A 21773-nucleotide genomic window follows, 5' to 3' on the forward strand; every position below is an offset into this window, starting at 1 on the left:
ATATGTGTGTGTGTGTGTGTGTGTTCCTTGTATGAGTCTTAATTGTATGTACCGTTTGTCCATTTCGAAGCACGGTGTCTCAGTGATTTTGTTTCGATCCCCTCGCAAGTAAGTTTGTGGCAGATAACATCGTATCTGTGGGTTTTAGCCTTAATTTCTTAGCCTAAAGCCATAATCCTGGAACGTTAAACTGAAAGGTTTCATTTTTAGTCCAGTTGGATTTTGAGTTTAACGTCCCTTTTCAGCAGCGAGGCTATATGAGACGTGGACCTACTGATTAACGTGGAATCCGAACCACATGAACTCCCGCCGGGAATCGAACCTGGGCCTCCCACGCCAAAGGCGCGTGCGCTAACCACTTAGCCACGGAGGTGCTCACTTTTTTTTTTTTTTGTCCAGTGCATGTTAATCAACATTCACATGTCACTGAGCAAACACCCGGCATGTCTAAACATTCTCATCTTTCAACTGAGCACAGCATTTGTCTTATCTTTAAAGGTAGCATGTGAATTGTTTTTATTTCATATTTTCTCAGTAAACGATTTATTTTACTCGAGGTATTGTGAATAAAGTGTATGAATGCAATTCTTCTTCTTCTTCTTTTTTTTTTTTAGAAATTCTGCTTGAATTCTGCTATTTATGACATTTTAGACATTTCGTTATTGCCTTATTGATATCTCTTTGTTATAACTATTTTCTAGAAAAACCTGGTTTAAGTGTAGAAAAACCTGTTTTCTGATGTAGAAAAACCTGTTTTTAGATGTAGAAAAGACTGTTTCTTGTAGGTAATCTTTATCTGATATTCACTCTGCTCTGTGTAATAATGTATTTAGTAATGTTTTCTTCTAGGTTGCGTGTTCATTGGAATCAGCTCTTAAGTATATGGTAAAACTAAATCATGATCTTTTTAGTTACTTTGCGAAGTCTAACTTACTAAATACGCGTAGAATTAGTTCTCGTAAATAAGGAGAAAATTTGAACGATATTCAGGACTTATTTTATTATGACCTGATTGTATCAAATTTAACTTATCAGATAAATGACGTAAAGTTTTTGCTCTTAGCTGGGCTTGGCAACACTACCAGAACAGGGGAAAAATGAATGTGACTTGGGAATCGTTCTAAACTCGCTCGTGCGTGGTGATACGTACAGAAGGAGGGCAAAATAATAAAGATGTGTTTCTTGGGCTGGCGTTCAGATAGGATGTGGAATACCCTCCGAACAATATAGTATGTGAATGACCCTAAAGAAGGAGAGGCATCAGTAAGAACAACGGGACGAGCAAACGGGGAACGAAAATAGATGCGGTTCGTTTACGAATGCCTAGTTAAGGGACCCCCACCACAGCGAGTGGGTGGAAATAAGAAGTGGGTTGCATTCCATTTGCACAGGTGAATGTGAAGAGACCTAATTATATATAAAAAAAAGAACTTTTCCTGGCAGCTTCCTTGAAGTTGTAATGTTTTTTCTTATATTTTTCTCTAAAAAAATTTGGATAAACGTATTTTCCCTCTATATATGCTTTCAGATGAATTTCAGATTTTACTGCAAGAAAACGTCTCATGGTTTCGTTTAGAATCTAAAGTACAGGCCAAGTCTAAATGATGGACCCGATTTCAGAAGTTTATTCTGTGAATAAACATGTGTTTTCATGGTGACATGCGCTTTGAAAAATTAATTGTCAAACTTTAGTTTCCACTTTCTATCGTTAAGAGTCAGTAACAAGTATGAAATTGAATTGGTTATACTGACCTCAACACGCTGCAAAATGTTTAGCAGGAGATAGACTATTGGTTTGATGTGTGCGTGTTACCCGAGGTGCTTACATAGAAAACTTATGTTTGAAGAAAATTTTGACAGTTTACCTAGTGGTGCCCCCCTTGTGTCCATGACGTACCCCCCCCCCAACTGTCTATCCATAGGTGTTCTTCCATGAAAAAAAAATCTTTTAGATTAATTTTTACACCCCCTCAAACATATTTATATAGATTTTAACCCCCCAAATATTTCAATGACGCAGTTTGCGTCATAGCCCCCCCTTGTGGGCACCCCTGGTTTACCTTTCTTAGCACATGTCTCTCAATAACATTTGCTTATTAGATTTCACATAATAAATTTCTGATATCAGGTCCATCATTTTGATTTACTCTGGACGTCACGGGAAGGTTTAGCAATATTGTGGTGGAAGTAAAATCCTTTCCTCATCTCCTGTACATTTATTCGCAAAATTTAAACAAGGATAGATATTCCTTTTTGCTGAATATTTTTGTAAAAATACATAAATATTGATAGTATGGATCAAAAAAATTTGGGATTAATCTACTTTATTTGCTGTAGGGGTGTACATAGTTATTTTACCGAAGGAAGTCCCAATTACTGTAATTAACTCAACATGCCTAGATTAGAGAAATTGCATTTTACTACTAGTAGTGATGCGGAGCAATGTTCAAGTGAGCAATCCTCTCTCTTAGTAATTTCAGTACCAAACTATGTGCATAAGTCTCCAATTTCCGACAAAGCATACAGAATGTTCTTAAAAATCTGAGCGTGCTTAATAAATATTCAGAAAAATATGTTATAATACAAAATAGGGAAGAACGCACTCCCTCATTATTGGCCCATTTTAACTGCAAACAATAGAGAGATTGGAAAATTAAAAAAAAATGAGAATGCTCCAAGGGCGTTGCAAAAATGAAACGAAACGAAATATTTAAGTTAAGTTAAAGGAGACGGTCATGATGAGAGATGAGTGAAATAATGGAATGAAGAAAGTGGGAGGAAACGGAAGAACGCCGAGAAAACCCACGAGGACAGGGTTTGTCCACCACAAAGCCCACAGGGCGCGAGCTGGGATCGAACCAGAGACCCGAAGCAGCGGAGGTGAACGCTCTACCACTGAGCCACCACTAGAAAAAGGCTAGTTATATATATATATAAGAGTAGATGTAGGTGACTCAATATCGTCCAGGTCATACTACTATCGGTAGAAAGTGACATTTGGAGAAGATACTTATTTTGTTACGAAAGTAACGGATAAGGAAGGACTATTTTTAAATTTTGTATTAACGCTTTAGCTTTGTTCTATAGCAAAATTTGAATCATCCGTTTCAATATAATCAAAATAAATCACACAAGCTAAACTTATATCCTGCAGTTGTAATGACAAATGTACCTTCTATCATGATTTTTTTTCATTTTAAAAAAGAAATGTTTACTTCTCTTATTGTTTTAATAGAAAATAACCTAACCGACTCGGTGGTCAAGCGGAAATACAGTAAGGTTACACAAAGTTAGATACTGAGTTTGCCAGGTTACTAACAAGTAAACCTTACGTTTGGGTGAATCGAGTTGCTGACTGAGACACATATGAGAAAGTAGTACTAAATGTGGTCAGTATTTCAGTGAAGTTGTAGGTGCGAAGCTCCAGGGGTTTAGGAGATACAGCTACCAGAACATCACATGGAAGTACAGAATAGTCTTCATACAGTTGGAGGTAAAAGCTCTGTAAGACCTCTTGTAACGACAAAAGGTGAATAACAAATATATGGGTACATATTAGGACTAGGGGGAAGTCATATAGTAAGGGTATACCTGACGGCGGCCATCTTGAAATCCGCCATTTTGAATTAAGGTTAAGTTTTTAAAATAGGAATAGGGTCATGTGATACATGATTTAAGGCTCAAATTTAATCAGAAGAACAATGGTGACGTTAATTTTGATTTACGTGCAATTGGTAAAAAGTTACAGGGAAATTAAATATTGTTGCAGCATATGTATTAATCCTTTACCCCACCTTGTAAATTTTGTGTTAATGATAATACCATTTTTGCTTTATCATTAACCAGCACAAAATTAAATGGGAATAGAGTAATACAATAGATGACTTCGTGCTAGAATGCTGGTTAATGATAAAGCAAAAATGATTGTATCGTTGGATTTATGGTAAAATTTGCTATTAATAAGGTGTCAATGTTATGCGTTTTGTTTAAAATTTTTGTCTGATTCAAAATGGTGGATTTGAACATGGCCGCCATCAAGGCAACTCTTACCATAGATCTAATATTTATCCACCTGCTTTTTATTTAATTATTATCATTAACATAAAATTTACAAGGTGGGGTAAAGGACTAATATATATGCTGCAACAATATTTAATTTCCCTGTAACTTTTTACCAATTGCACGTAAATCAAAATTAACGTCACCATTGTTCTTCTGATTAAATTTCCGCCTTAAATCATGTATCACATGACCCTATTCCTATTTTAAAAACTTAACCTTAATTCAAAATGGCGGATTTCAAGATGGCCGCCGTCAGGTATACCCTTACTATATGACTTCCCCCTAGTCCTAATATGTACCCATATATTTGTTATTCACCTTTTGTCATTACAAGAGGTCTTACAGAGCTTTTACCTCCAACTGTATGAAAACTATTCTGTACTTCCATGGGATGTTCTAGTAGCTGTATCTCCTAAACCCCTGGAACTTCGCACCTACAACTTCACTGAAATACTGACCACATTTAGTATACTTTCTCATATGTGTCTCAGTCAGCAACTCGATTCACCCAAACGTAAGGTTTACTTGTAAGTGCTCCATCTAACGTTTATAAAAAGTTAAGACTATGCTAGCGGGTCTTATAATATTTTGATCTTAGTACGTCTGATAGGGTAACTGGCTACAATAACGCTACCATTCTTAGTATTTCGAGGATTTCACATTTAATATTTAACGGGAAAAAATTTATGTTGCATTGTTTAGTAGCTTAGTGTTCACTGATTACAACATAGTGCAAAGAATCTAAAAAAATATATATGTAGTACAAGTAATACACAAAAATGTTTCGCAAAGTGAAATGGCGTTATTGTATACACTATGGATACAATAGCGCCAGGTTATCATTATTCATATTATCTTTAAACCAGTGAACTGAGATAAACTGGAACAAGTACAATTAGTTGGAACAAGAAGAGCAGTGTCCAGTAAGAGGCAGTATGTCATCACAAGTTTCGTGATACCACCCCTTACAGGCTCTACATTCCAACCGATCAATAGTTTTACCAGTATTGTTGTAATAGCACCCTTTGCAAGTAACTCAATAGTAGGAGCTATACGTTTTTCAACTTTTACCTTCGACATTCTTTTTATAAATACCCTCTTTCTTTCGCCCACGTGCTTTCAAACTTCACTCTTTATCCTTCAGGTTAGGACGTTCGTTAAACAGACTTCTAGTCACTACCACTACTTTAACGTTTTTTTTATCTATTCCTTCCAAGAAGAGATCTTTAATCTTTGAATTTGGAATAAGTTCAGTGAAGTAGCTGTCACTGGAGAATGTAGAGTGAGAAGACTGAGACGAAGCAGTAGCTACAGGATCATGGATACATGAAGATGATGTTGACGGCTGGGGACTGTTGATATCTTCAGTGGATGGCTGGTAATTGTTGTCCAATGCAATTCTGGTAGGAGCTTGTGCCGGAAACACTGAAGAGATGGTACTTGGTGCAAAGGTTGTTTCCGGGAATGCTAAAGGACTGAATGGGCATATGCCAGTAGCTTGAAAAGGAGATATTACATTCTGAGGTGTGGCAGCTTTAACTAGACAGTAACGCCATTGCATCCATCGCGTCCGTCGTTATTGCAGCGACACAACACAATGAACATACCATTGACCCACTGCTCTCTACTAACACATTGACTTATGTAAACATAGTCGATACACACATGTTATTAACCATTCTGTTTTATATTTAAGAAAATGCCGTTTAAATTCCTACACACTACGCGTTTGTAGTGCTATTAATATAAAGGACTTCAAAAACTTCACGTTTTCTGTTCTCAATTTTCTAGTCTGAAATGATAACACAAACTGCACAACATACACATTACACGACAGAAAATCAACTCACGCGCGAAAACAACAGCTCCTATGATTGGCACTTGCAGAGTGCTGCCACGTGCTTAATTTCTGTGCTGTAAACAGTTGAAAGACAAACGGGGTTATTATATCCCTGGCGTTATTGTAGCCAGTTACCTAACTTCAGAAGATATCTCTTGAACAAAAGTGAATTTTTCAATCCCGTTTATCACAGTAGATACTTAGAGCGCTATTCTTGACCGAGTTCGTTAATGAAGTGAATCCGTTAACACTTCATGGGTAACGGTGATCTTACGGTGGTTATCTATACCCCATACATGTCGGGTTCTTAAGATTCTCTCTACTGTTCTTAGCAGAGTGTATTTAACCTAACTTTACATGTTCATATTTGTACAAAGAATTCAAGTTACTCGCATTCAAGAAGTGTAAAACAATGATGGTTCTAACATTACTCAATCTATTTCTTCAATTGATTTTTTTCAATTGATTCTGTTAATGAAACAAAAATTCTAGTAGCACACTCAATGTTACTACCCTTTAGGCTAAAGGAGACGCATGCATTAATGAAAGTGATTGAAGAGAAAACGGCAGAACCTGGAGAATATCAACTAACACGATGTCATTAACCACAATATTCCGTGGGCCAGGATCAAAGCAGAGACCCCTCTACCAATGAGCCACAGTGCAGAGATGGAGTGGGTCAGTGGGTCGTGGGTCAAGAGGACGTGATGCACGGCGACCCACCAGACACCGTGACCCACCGACCCACCATGAAACAGCGACCTATTACGACATAACGACCGACTCTGCTCAGTACATGCTATCTTCTGAACACTGGTGAATTTGTCTACATTTTACTTTCAAAGCCTCTTTTTTTTTTTTTAATTCCCTTTCCATTTGTTTCTATTCACATACCTGAAATGAGTATATCTAAGTAAAAAAAAAAAAACTTCAAGCACTTTTGAATATTGATATTTGTAATTGTAATAATATATAATAGTAGCAACATGACTTATTACTTGGCTTTCAAGACAATCGAATTTTACAGTTTTTTCCCCTTTACGTTGGTCTACTTTACCTTGATTTGAGACTTTGAAATTTCATCCTATTTTCCACTGAAAAGTATCTGTAATTCAACAAGAAAATAATTATATATGATAATTCAATAAAAATTCATTGTAATATGGCCCATCACAAAAACTTTACCACTTTATATCGTAAAGGTCAGATCCACCGGTACTGTAACAAAACGGTGCTTGAGCGATTGACCGTAGAAATTGAAACTCAGATTAGTTAGAATTTCACAACCTGGTTTTATTACAAGTGCAAACTCTTTAGACAGTGGAGAGGAGAACGTGGATCATGGAACAGAGTTTATGACGATTGATTTTCGTGGGTGGTGGGTCAGAGTGGGTAATGGTGGGGGTGGATTGGAGTGGGACATGGTGGGTCATGTGTGCAATAAGCCGTGCGTTACGGTGTGTGGTGGGTCATGGGTCAAGTTTTCATTGACTCACGCCATATTTGCCACTGTGCACCCTTCTCAATGAATTCTGTAAAAGTCATTCTGTAAATGGGTCAAGTTTAAATTAACATACATACATAAGAGTGTAATCTGAAAAGGATACAAAAACTGTAGGTAGTAATGACAGATAATTAGTCTAATTTACCTTAAAGCTTTAGGCAGAATTGTTTGGTTGGTTGGAGTTCAGTGATCCGTTTCAGCACGGAGGCTATACGAGACTAACCAGAGTCTATATGAACCTAAAATTTAAGGTGAAATCCAAACCACCGTAATGCAGTATAATTTCAAGGTTTTCCCAGCGGGAATCAAACCCAGGACTTCATGCATCAAAGGCGTGCACACTATACACTAGACCAACAGTAAAGTGAAGACATACGTTCAGCAGTAGGGGTCTAGTACTTTTACCCACCTGCATTCGTCAAGATCAGGCCAGCATAGTGATGAGCAAGTTTCCGGGAAGATATTTTTAGGGAATACTCCCTGGGAAGATTTCCAAAAATGGGAATTTTCCGGGAATTTATGTACAATCATAAAGAAAATTGCATTCTATTACTATGTTATGATTTCAAAGTTAAATCCGTTTTTAATCACAATTTATTATTACTGTTGTCTCCCGAGGATTCTTTAAAATGTATATTCTGAACGGTATTATGTTATTTTATTAATATTTTATTATATTTAGAGAGTACGCATAAATGGATATTTATTTACAATATGTTCTATGAAAGTAAATATGTTTAAAAAATGGTATAGTAAGCCCACATACTTTTAAACCGCTAAAACGTTTAAATTAAGATATAAGTGGATTTTCTTAACTTGACTCTACTACTGATATAAACATATTAGATTTTTAAATGTTATAAACAAATTAGGTTGGGTAACTGCCAGAAGACACATGTCTCACCATTTTATCAACATTTGCGCATACATATTTATGTCCATAATATTTGTAAGATACTGACTTATCTTTATACTGCACGTGACATTGCCACACACAACCTTTCTTTCTACCTATTTCTCGAAAGTTCATGTAAGAGAAGGCCGAGCACCTATTCAGAAATTCGAGTCAGAGACAGGAAACAGACCAACGTCTATTACTAACGGTGGTTCGGGGTGTATTAATAGTATTTCATCTCTATGTCTACATAATTTCTGTATTACTTTACAAACTGGTTCCTTTTCACCATTTGTAAACTAGTACTTGGCTACTTTTTAGTGCAAATGGAAATGGAACTTTAAAAAAAAATCATATTATTAGTTATATAAAGTACAGTCAACAAATTTTAATTTTTTAAACCTACAAATTATTTGAAACCTAGAAGTAAATCATAATAAATGAAAATAAAGTAATTAGTCATATGGTTCCTATAATTTGGAAGATAAAACAAAGAAATGGAAATAAATTCCTTCCTGGGAATTTATATGCCAGGGAAAAAACCGAGAATATTCCCATTTTCTTTCCTTCCCACCGGAAAATTCCCACTGCCCATCACTAAGCCCGCAACCAGTCACAAAAGTTTTGAGGGGGGCAAAGTCGTAACAATTCTAAACCTTTCTATATCAATAATTATTCATATCTGATATCCGTAATTCTTGCCCTACCCTCTTCACTTTAGATCTCTCCCTAACTTCTCCGAGCCACATTCCCATCCATATATTTATCAGTCTACCCAAACTTCGCAAAAAAGGCAAAAATAAATTATAATTGCTATGCTGATTATCAAGAACTAATACGCAAATCTCGCTTTACGTCAACGCAAAAGACTAGCGAAGGGGATGGGAATTATAACGAATTTATTATAATGGATCTCATAGAAATATATAAATTTTATTTATTTATTTATTTATTTATTTATTTGTATTAGAGGAACAAATAATGAGCATTGCGGTTTGAGAGGCCAAACAATTTTTAGGGGTCCAGGCCCCCCGATCCCCCCTGTAGTTGCGAGCCTGGTCCCGATGGAAATCTCAAATCACCACTGTCTCAGATAATTTTTTTCATTGTAGCTTGCTCGTGATTTTCAAGTTATTTTTCAAGTAGAGGAGCTTTTCAGAGATTTTTTAGTTATTTTACCAAATATTTTGATGAAAGAAACCGAATTTGTATTGTTGACTATTCACAGCAGGTGCAAATTCTAAAGTGGGTAACGAAAACATTTACGTTTCTGCTTTGCAGCTATCTTCGAGGCAAGAAAAAACATCCATTAGTCATTCTAGAGTATTCAACACAATAGCTCGCTCGTTCGGATACATTTGCCTGCCATCTAGTGGTTAAAATCAGTACTACTTTGCAATGAACAACATCGAGTGAACAAGAGACTCTATTTAAATATTTTCTCCAAACTGGTTACTTCAGAGATTTTGAATGTAGAAATTCTGATGTGTTATGCATATTAGAAACTCAAGCCGGAGATAACAGGTATAAGTGCAAAACACTTATACGTATGCAAAATGCAAAATACAGTATACTTATACCTAGAACCAGGGCAGGCCCTAGGCAATTTGCTGCCCCGTGCAATGGCATCATTTAACGCTACCTTTTCTCCAGAAAGAACAAATTTCAAAAGCCACATTTCAAGTATGCTACTCCATCATAAACAACGAAGGGGAGGGAAAGTGCACCCGCACTCAGAAAGACCAAAACACTATAAGTACAATCTCGTTATGTCTATTTTTTCTTTAAGTAATAATCTATTATGTTAGTGAAAGATAAAGCGAACACACCTGCAGATGAAAGATGCTAATCCTTTTGATAGAATTCAATATTGAGCTTCAATTTCAATATATCATTTTGCAATTCCAGCTTTTTTATATTTGTTTCTTCATTTAGCTTCTACATCTGTTAAAAAAATAAGAAACTTGTTTCCGCCTCCAACGATAAGGAACTTGGTTATGAGAAAGGCAAAACTACTTTTCATGTCAAAACTGTAATAACTAACTAAATGCAACAGGTGTTTGCTACTGTTCCAAAATTGAGTTCTTGTATTTGGCTACATACGTACTGCCCTCTTTCCCGCTTAGATGTTACACAATGTCGTTGCAGGATGTCTGGCATCTAACAGTCTTTCGTACATTACGTACGTCAGCTATAAGTTACATACGGCCATTTGTATGAGAGATCATGACCTCCTTCATACAGTCCACTTGTAAATATGCCCCCCGAAACTCAGAACTCTGGCTACGTCCCTGCCCTTGATGCTGAATCCTCGCTGCTGCATCACTACACATAGCTGGTGTTTCAATATATTCACTTGTTCTCTACCTTTTCACATTGCGAAATTACAGAGTTCATTACATGACGCGCATGTTGCGTGTTTCATACTGCCTTGGGTTTTCTTTTCAATGAAATACACCTTTTAAATAGCTTGTAATCTTAATTATATTTGCCACAAACATATCCTAACTGTATATATAACTACATGAACTGACATAAATTAAAGGGGTGCTTCCGGTTGACGTGGAAAGTTGAAATGATGAAGGGGGATGAAGAATTTCCCCATGTTATTTAAATGGATCTTTCTTTGGACCTATAATCCCATGTTTTAGGAAACCTTGGAATTGGAATAAAAAATTGAAATTCAGTATGCTTGTACGTTTTCGTTAGTATTACCTATGTAAATCAGTAAAAATAAACAATTCTACTGTAGAGTGGTTTTATGGGGAACTGAAAAATGAAATGAAATCTTTGAGTTTTACGTCGAACGGTTATGCCGGTTAGGCTAAAGGAGACGGTGATGATGAGAGATGAGTGAAATGAAGAAAGTGGGAGGAAACGGGAGAACCCCGAGAAAACCCACGAGCACAGTGTGTGTCCACCACAAAGTTCACTTGGCGGGGGCTGGGATCGAACCCGGGACCCCAAGCCCCAGAGGTGAACGCTCTACCACTGAGCCACCGCGCCCCCTGGGAACTGAAAAATCTTTCCCATGGTATTTATATGGGACACCTTTTATACCCCAAAATTATAGGGCTACAATGATTAAATTTGACATGATTGTAGCTTTTCGGAACTAACCGACCGAAAAATTGCCAAAAGTGAATATTTTTTAATTTTTAAGGAGTCTAAACGGAAATGAAGAAATCCCCATGTGATTTAAATAGGTGTTTTCCTGAAGTACAAAATATTATCTTTTAGATAGTTGGAATAGGAAAAGAAACTTGAAATTCGGGAATTGTGAGCTGAAGAGGTGTGAGGAAGTAAGCCGAGCAAAGGCGATGGTGTGGGGGCGAACCCCCAGGAGGGCAAATTCAGGAAATATGAAGAGCAAAGGCACGAAATTCACTGTTGATGAAAAGGCTGATACGTAAGAGATTCGCACACTGTTCACAGATAGAGACACGAAGCATCAAGTACATTTTTACATAACGACTGTGGTAACCATAATATAACTCGTGGTACCAATATATTTACGAAATCGGTTACATTTTGTTGCTAGTTACACATAAATTCGAACAACTGGATTTCTCATTTCTAGAGAAAAGAAAAAAATATTGGATTTCCTTGTCTCGGTTTCCAACCACGAAATTTACGGCAGTATGTACGTGTCTTAGCCCACGTTTTTCAAAGTTAACTGATTCACAGAACATACCTCATTAACTTGCTTAACTACTTATTACTAGCTTTCACTTATTTTACTCGCACACTGAGAAAATATGTGTGTGTCGTACGTAAAAACGTTGGTTACATGTGTAAATCCTGTAGTTTTTGGACTTAACGTACACTAAACGTATAACTGAAAAAGTATATTTTAAACATACTTTCCATATAAGTGTTCCGAATAAACGCACTTTCCGCACGAAGGAAAGAACTGTATGAAGGAGGTCATGATCTCTCATACAGATGGCCGTATGTAACTTATAGCTGACGTACGTAATGTACGAAAGACTGTTAGATGCCAGACATCCTGCAACGACATTGTGTAACATCTAAGCGGGAAAGAGGGCAGTACGTATGTAGCATATGGATAGCGTATGCTAAGTATTAATTTCTGTAGTAAACATAAGGATCCCGTATATTTGTACATTATAACGCTGTCCGGATAAGGGATTCTTCTCAGTGAGCTTAGTTTATTTTTATATTAACCAGAACGACAGGGACATGAACACAGAAACATCGAGGAAGTTAAGATTCCAAACTCTCCCACCGGAAATCGAAGCAAGGACCCCGTACACCAAAGTTGCACGTGATAGCCAATAGACCAGCGAGAAAAGCACCCACTCGACTACTCGGACGATTGACAACATTATCACAATGCATATGTGTTGAATAACGGAATCGAACAGGATTTCGGATTGAAAGGACAGTTTTTTTTTTGTTGTTGTTGTTGTTGTTGTTGTTAATGAAAAATTTCCCATAGCAATTTCGTCAAATTTCATAGTCAAGCCGTTATAGGTTACCTTTATGGAGAGTTTCGCATCTTTATCTCATTAAGAAGTACCTAATGGCTATGGACAGTTTTTCGCCCATAAAAATTCCCATAGTAAATTCCTTAACCCTTATCCGGGCAAGACATATTTGTAACGTAAACGGGCAACCGGGACCTGTGAGGCCCAGTATATATTTTAAGTGCAGAATACACAAAATCAATGCCTATTGTCACTTACTGTTTAGACTAGTCTAGAATGTACCGGTATATATTTTTGTCAAGTAGCAAAACTTCGTGTCACGCTTTTGTAAGCCGCCAAGCAGAATAGCAAATCCGGTCCAGACATTTTTGTAACGTAAACGGGCAACCGGGGCCTGTCAGGCCCAGTATATATTTTAAGTGCAGAACACTCAAAATTCAATGTCTGTTGCCGCATATTGTTCCGACTAAAGGTTACAATAGTCACGTGTTCAATATATAATTATGTGACAATTTGATCTAATATTTGACAGGAATTTCACTAAAGTTATACGGGGCCTCCTAGGCCCCGGTTGCCCGGTTACGTCAGGAAAAGATTTTCAAATTAAAAAAAAACATTAGCTTTACCAACTCGATATGTTCATGATTTTAACTTCGACGAGATAGAAGAATTCAGTATTTTATGTCTTCGAAATATGTATGGTTATTGAGAAATTTTAGAAAAATGAAGCTACTGGGCCTGGGAGGCCCCGGTTGCCCGGATAAGGGTTAAATTTGAAACCTTTTACTTACACAAGTCATTTCGTAAGGTAGGTCCATTATGCAGAGTTTCAAATCTCTATCTCATTTCGAAGCACCTAATCACTGATGAGTGAGTAAATGAACCGATCTCTGTTTGAGTGAGAACAGTTTTTCGCCCATAGAAAATTCCAAAGCACTTCCTTAAATTTCCCATGCAAAATGATCCATGAAATATTTCCCATAGCACATTCCTCACATTACCGTCCTTTATCACACTAAAGTCATTATAAGGTACCTTTATGCATGGCTTCACGTCATTATCTCATTGAGAACTAGCAAATCAATGTGATGAGTGAGTAAATGAACCGTTTTCTGCTTTGCTAAGGACAGTTTTTCGCCCATAAAAAATTTCCCATAGCACATTCCTCAAATTTCGGACTTTTTCCATACTGACGTCGTTATATGGTACCCTTATGCAAAGTTTCACGTTTCTATCTCATTGGGAAGTACCTAATCAATTTGATGAGTGAGTGAGTGAAACGATTTTTTGCTTGGCTAAGGACAGTTTTTTGCCCATGAAAACTTTCCCATAGCACATTCCTCAGATTTCGGACATTTTTTTTATACTCAAGTTATCATAGGGTACCTTTATGGAAAGTTTAACGTCTCTATCTCATTGGGAAGTACCTAATCAATTTGATGAGTGAGTGTGTGAAACGATTTCTTGCTTGGTTAAGGACAGTTTATTTCCTATAAAAACTTTTCCATAGAATATTCCTCAGATTTCGGACTTTTTCCATACTCAAGTTTAGTTTTTTTTTTTTGACAAAAGTTTTACTATCAAGTCTAGTGTTGTAAAATTTCCGGAAATTTTTAACCTGCTGGTAAAAAACCGTTTTTTCCGGTTTCTTTCCGGAAAAATTGGGAAAATAACAAAAAACTTTGTATTAGGTTAGTTTTACTAGTAATGGAACCGTTGTTTTTTTTCGAACGCGTGAAAAATGTAAGTTGAGAAATTTAAATATTGTAAATATTTAAAAAAGAAGCATTCGAAAATAAAACTGTAGTAATTATTCATAAAAATTAATAGTCTGCACTCATTTCCTTTATGTGCCTTTTAGTCGTTTACTTCTGGTTGTGCATTAATTACAGAACTTTTACAATTCCATACACATCTACCATCATGAAGCGTTTCTGTTGCAACAAATAGGGCTCTTGAATGAAACTGAGTTCTTAATGTGCCCTTTGATCTGGTGAAATTTTGTTAATTTTAACCAATTACTTCTTAAAAGAGACAGCAGTAGGCAAATTTCACTAATACTCATGCACTAAAACATATAATTACTATTATTTAATATTCAAATACAAACTTTAACATAAACTTTATGTACAAAATTTTGTTTGTAAACAAATACCTGTTTTCTATTGCGACAAATTGTCTACTTACAGTATATAAAAATGAAGGACACTATGTAGCTTAACTGATCTCGAAAAAAATGTTCAACATAGATGAGATTCGGGCCTGGGATGGATTTTACCATTTCACTTTGAAGGTGCAACTTGGAGGAAGGAAGTATGGAACAAATCTTTGTGTCGAACGCATAGTTTTCGGCGTTGCTGAGATGAACAGTGATATTTCCGATGAAGCTTAAATTCAAATTCAGCACTGCAAAATGAAGGAAAGGGAGGGGAGATATATAAAATGATCGAAAATGACCAATATTAGTGTCAAATCCATAGTTTTCGGGTTTGCTGAGATGAACAGTAACACTTCCAATGCTGTTTAAATAAAAATTCAGGCCCACAACTTAGGGGAAGGGGTTATATATATATATATATATATATATATATATATATATATATATATATATATATATATATATATATATGATTGAAAATAGCCGATATCAGTGTCGAATCCATAGTTTTCGGGGTCGCTGAGGTGAACAGTGACACTTTCGATGCCGTTTAGATCCAAATTTATCCCCGCGAATTAGGGGAAGGGGAGGTATATAAAATTATGCAAAATCATCGATATTACTGTCAATCCATAGCTTTCAGGGCCGTCGAGATGAACAGTAACATTTCCGATCCAGTTTAAATCCAAATTCAACGCCGAAACTAAGGAGGGGAGAGGGGGTGATATATTTTAAAAAAAAATGCTCGAAAATGACTGATATTAGTGTCGAATCCATGGTTTTCGGGGTCGCTGACATAAACAGTTACACTTCTGATGCCGCTAAAATCCAAATTCAGCGCCGTGACCTGGAGGAGGGGACATATATATACAAATGATCGAGAATTAACGATATTAGTGTCGAATCCATAGTTTTTGGGATTGCTGTGATGAACATTATCACTTCCGATGCCGTTTAAATCCAAATTCAGGCCCGCAACTTGCGTAGGAAGAGATATATAAAAATGACTGAAAATGGCCGATATTAGTGTCAAATCCATAGTTTCCTGGGTCGCTGAGATAAGCAGTGACATTTCCGATGCCGTTTAAACCCAAATTCATCCCCGCAATTTGGGGGTGGGGAGATATATAAATATGATCGAAAATGACTGATATTAGTGTCGAATCCATGGTTTTTGGGGTCTTGAGATGAACATTAACACTTCCGATGCTGTTTAAATCCAAATTCAGCGCCACAACTTGGGAGAGGAAGAAGGGGTGAATATATAAAAATGATCGAAAATGGCCGATATTAATATCGAATCCATAGTTTTCGGAGTGGCTGAGATGAACAGTCACACTTGCGATGAAGTTTAAATCCAAATTCAGTCTTCATTAATACTCGTAACGGGGGAGGGTGACATGGTAGAAGTAATTGAAAATGACCGATTCTAATGTTGACTTTATAGATTTTGGGGTCGATAAGTTGATTGGTGACAGTTTAGATGCCCTTTATGTTTAAAATGAAACTTATTCTCCCCGTGCGAAGAACGGGTATTCTGCTAGTCTTTAATAATAACGAACGGAAGTTTCACATGTTAAGTTCCTTAATATATTTGTCGCTGCTCAAATTTACGCACTTATGCGGTGTGTGTGTGTATATATGTAAATAAGATCATTTCTCTTTTTAGTTGTTCGAAAAATATATACAAATAAAGAGGTTTTTATCGCAAATCAAAAAAATAAAAAGTAAAATTAAAAGCCGTTGATTTACGTATTTTTCCTCCTAGCGAAATATTATATGATCCAGACACGTTACAGCAAATAAGATTAGCATCAGGCGAAGAAATAGTTTTTAAATTATATTTTCCGGGTTTTGCCAATATTTCCGAACAAAAGATTTTTTCTAATGGATTCAAAATTTCCAAAAATTTTACACAGCACAAGGAAGATACGTATCTCCATAAAATATATATTTGGTCTAGGAATTAATTCGTGCGGTTTTTAATAAAAATTGAAGCTTTATTTCAAAAACAAAGTAAATGAATACGTTAACAAAAATATTGTCCATCGCTAGCCACTACTTTCTCCCATCTTTCAGGCAATATACGGATTCCGTGTCGAAAGAATTCCTCATCTTTTGACGCAATCTAATCAAAGATCCATTTTTCGATATTTTCTGAAGAAGTGAACCGCTGTCCAATCAAATCGTTATTCATGCAATCGATCAAGTAGTAGTCAGACGGAGCAGTGTCTGGTGAATATCGCGGGTGGAGTAACACTTTCCATCCGACATTTTCCAAACAGGTTTTGACCAGTTTTGCGACATGTGGTCGAGCGTTATCATCTTGATAAATAAGTTTATTATGCCTGTTATTCCATTCTGGTCGTTTTCAGGCTAGAGCTTGCTTCAAACGCATTAATTGTTGTCGATAGCGATGTCCATTAATAGTTTCACCAAGTTTCAGAAGTACATAGTACACCACACGTTTCAAATCCCACCATATATACAGCATAACCTTTGCACAATGAATATCTCGTTTCGCTTGTGAAGGACCTGGTTCACCTTGCTTCACCCAGGCCTTTTTTCGTTTAGGATTCTCGTAATGAATCCACTTCTCATCACCAGTTACAATTCGATGCAAAAATCCCTTCCTTTTCTGTCTTTGAAGCAGCAATTCGCAAACGGTTTTTCTTCTTTCAACGTCTTTCTTTTCAATTCATGTGAAACCCAATAAGACATCTTTTGAATCATTCCTATGGCTTTGAGACGTTTGGAAACTGTTGTTTGCTCAACTCCAAATGCTTCTGCAAGTTCGTCCTGCGTTTGACACGAATCCTGATCAAGCAATGCTCTCAATTCTTCATCTTCAAATTCTTTTGGCTGTCCAAATTGCTTTTGGTCTTCCAAGCTGAAATCACCACCTTTAAACCGTGCAAACCACTTCTGACACGTTCGCTCAGCTAGAGCATGGTCACCAAACACTTCCACTAAAATATGATGACTTGCGGTAGCACTTTTCTTCATGTTAAAGCAATGAAGAATAACTCCCCGCAAAAACACTTTATCAGGCACAAAATGCGTCATTTTCAGTTGAAGAAAAAATGTTGTTGTTTCCGCTTCAAGCAACTGACATATACTAAACAAGATGCTCAATGACAGTAGTTTTCAACGCATGTTTGGATCAACGAAACTATGGGACAATAAGCTAGTTACGCCATCTTTTGTAAAACCGCACAAATTAATTCCTAGACCAAATATATTTGATTTTAACATACTTGTATTAACTATAATGATTCTGTCCCTGTTATTTAAAACTTCCCTGCCATAAAACGGTAACTTTATAAGATTACTTAGGATAATCTATATGCGTCTATATTAATTAATCTAACTAGGATTACATTTTGGTATCTTTTGAGCCATAACTATTCTATCACGGTGCTAACTTTAAAGGAGTGGTGCAAACATATTTGTTGGCACAAAAATTCCCTATTCTAATACAAGAAGCATAACTACTCAATGATCTTAACTGTAAACTAGTAAATATAAAATAGTTCTCATTTTAAAAGCATAATGTAGTAAAATATTCGAAAATTTAAATTTTTTCCAAATTTTCCGATTTTTCCAACTGTTTTTTATCCAAAATTTCCGGTCTTTTCCAGGCCTTTGCAACATTACTAAAGTCAATATAGGGTATCCTTATGCAAAGTTTCACATTTCTATCTCATTGGGAAGTACCTAATCAATTTGATGAGTGAGTGGGTGAAACGATTTCTTGCTTGGCTAAGGACAGTTTTTTGCCTATAAAAACTTTCCCATAGAACATTCCTCTCATTTCGGACATTTTCCATACTCAAGTCATTATAGGGTACCTTTATGCAAAGTTTAACGTCTCTATCTCATTTGGAAGTACCTAATCAATTTGATGAGTGAGTGAGTAAAACTATTTTTTCCTGGCTAAGGACAGTTTTTTTGCCCATAAAAAATTTCCCATAGTACATTCCTCAGATTTCGGACTTTTCCCATACTCAAGTTGTTATAGGGTATCTTTATGCAAAGTTTCATGTCTCTATCTCATTGGGAAGTACCTAATCAATTTGATGAGTGAATCAGTGAGTCAGTGAGCCTGAAAACTGCATATTTTAGGGGTCCAGTATTCGAATATGGTTGAAGGTAGAAATGTGAGATTTTTGGCATATGAGTACATCTCTCGGATATCTTCTCAAATTCTAAATTTCATGTATCTACCCTTAATAGATTCCTTTTCACAAAGCCTCGAAATTGGCGATTATACCCAAAACTCTTGTGTAATATGCTTACGGCAGTGCAGGCCAGTTTTCATTTTCTTCCCGGAACTTGGCTGCCATGCACTACCGTGCATGTTGATTAGGGGCTTGAAATGAGAATTAGAGATTTTATTTAAAGATATAATTTATTATGATTGAATTTGTACAGTGGGTTGCGTTTTACCAAGAGACTTATACTGAATGACTATTTACTTACACATGCCAGATGGCAGTTTTACTGAAACTTCCTTCCAAAGTGGAGAAGGGATATTATGGGAAAAAGAAAAGGTACTTACAAAGCAAGCGTTTCAAACTTTATGGTAGTTACTGAAGATTTTTACCAATGATTGACTTAGAACGTGTAATTTGACGGAGAAACAAATAGTGAATTGTGATGATTTATGCTTTTTTTTTTTGGTGCTTTTTATATAATTTAACCTCCTGACGTATTACGCAGAAAAAAATAAAAGTTACTTTTAATAAGTATTTTTGCTGCTGTTATTTTTTTTTTTTGGGGGGGAAGAAGTTTGTGCGTTTGTTTTTTATATTACGTTACTAAATGTATTTATGTTTGGTAAAAGCAACGGGTCGAGAAGCTTATGTAGAGGTTAACTGGTTGTTTTTATGTTGTTGTTTTTGATGGGAAAGTTTGTTTTTTTATTTACACAACTAATTTTGAAAATATGTTGTTGCTTTTTATTAACTATTTTTCACCTTTCGTGTACGAATATATATACCAGGGGCGGATCCAGGGGGAACGATCGTCCCCCTCCTTGAAGAGGAAACTTTCTTATTTTATATATTATATAAATAAAACCCATCCGAAAGTTTGGAGCAGGGTGCGAAATCCTGGGGGGACTGGGGGAATTTCCCCCCACCAAAAATTTTATGCTTCCATTTCCCTCCCACCGAAATCTGTAGGGGGGACACCTTAATATGAAAATATAAGTATAACGAAAATTTTCATACAATTTTAAATGCATGACAGCTCAAAAAAAAAAAAAAAAAAGAAAGAAAAAGAAAAAAGAAAGAAAAGAAAAGTGTTTTAGTTATAACGATGTGAAGACCTTTATCCTCTGGCGTAGACTTGGAGTTATCCAAAAGAAAATAAAAGTTCATTAGCTCTCTTTATGTACAGTGTTTGTCCGATGCCGACGACTGGTCGGAGGAGAGTCGATGAAGAAGATTGAGGCTGACAGTTTTCTCTTTTTTGCCTGTTTTTTCTACAGTTGTTTCCTTGAGATGAACAAACAGTTGCAAAATTACTAATATAGTATAGAGGGCACGGTGGCTCAGTGGCAGTGCGCTCACATCCAGTGCGAAACATTGATATGCAGTTTTTCACATGTTCCAAATCGTGAAATATTGTAGAAAGCTATTATATATTTAGTATAAGTATCAAATTTTATTGTTGTTTCATGTTGCAGTTTAAGATTTCTAGCTGCATTTTTGCTTTAATTCTGCTCCCTTTATACAGAGCTAATTAAGAGTAATTTTCCGTTTTTGTTGTTAGCATGTACTGTACATATTTACGATATATCAGTCATATTTATTATTAAGATATATTAGTCAATCTGTGTTTCAAAATAGACTAAAACGTTTACCAAATTTTTTGATCTTTGCATCTATTATAGAACTGTTTTCTTTGTTTTGCTAAACCAGTTACTATGTATACAGTACTTTATATTCTATTACTATAATGTTTAATCGGAGTTCAAGAACGACATTTTCGCTTGCTGTGTCACGCTGTAAAACTGGTTACTGTATTTGAGTTATAATACCCCCCATCCTCCTTTTGAAATATTGCGAATCTGAAATTATCTGGTCAAATCTCCGATCCTCCTTTTAAAATTATCTGCTCAACTCCCGTTTCATGCTCTCTCGGAATCAAGTTTTAATTGACATTGATCAAAAGGCACAATGGACACAGACCACAATAATAGACTTTATTCCCAATAAACAGGGTTGTAGTGCCAAATTTATCTGTGCTGGAGCGCTTGCTTACAGAAAAGAGAACAAGAAATATAGACCCTTATTTAAGCATAGACCCAAAGCTGAAATCAAATTATGAATGTTTATTTTAATATTATATAGTGAAACAGTACATAACAGAAACAGCCGTACCATAGCACAATGCTTTCCTTATTCGGTACTGGAGAGTCTCTCCTATCTCAAAACATGGGCGTCTCTGGCGGGGGGGGACGAGGGAGACGCGTCCCCTCCAATATTTTGAAGTACAAAATATGCAATATTTTATTCTAAGTTAATTTATTTACTAACAACAGAATAGCATATAAATAATAATAATTATATTTATTTGGAATATATTATTCAGGTTGTGAAACGATTATATCAGAGTTCTTGATACATCTTAAGGGGTCGTGAAGGTAAGCACAAAGGTAACAAATAAAATCGAAGATAATAAATAGGTTGGGCTAGGTAGCACCATTTAAATCACTTTCTTGGATGCCCCCCCCCAAATTTTATATGCCAGAGACGCCAGTGTCTCAAAACATATGCCAATAACTAGCATATTCACAATAGATTCATTAAAAAATATTACAAAACGATTTATATTTCAGTAATGCAGTGTGTTAT

Source organism: Thermobia domestica, chromosome 17, assembly GCF_964235325.1.
Source record: "Thermobia domestica chromosome 17, izTheDome1.hap1.1, whole genome shotgun sequence".
NCBI classification, from domain to species: Eukaryota; Metazoa; Arthropoda; class Insecta; order Zygentoma; family Lepismatidae; genus Thermobia; species Thermobia domestica.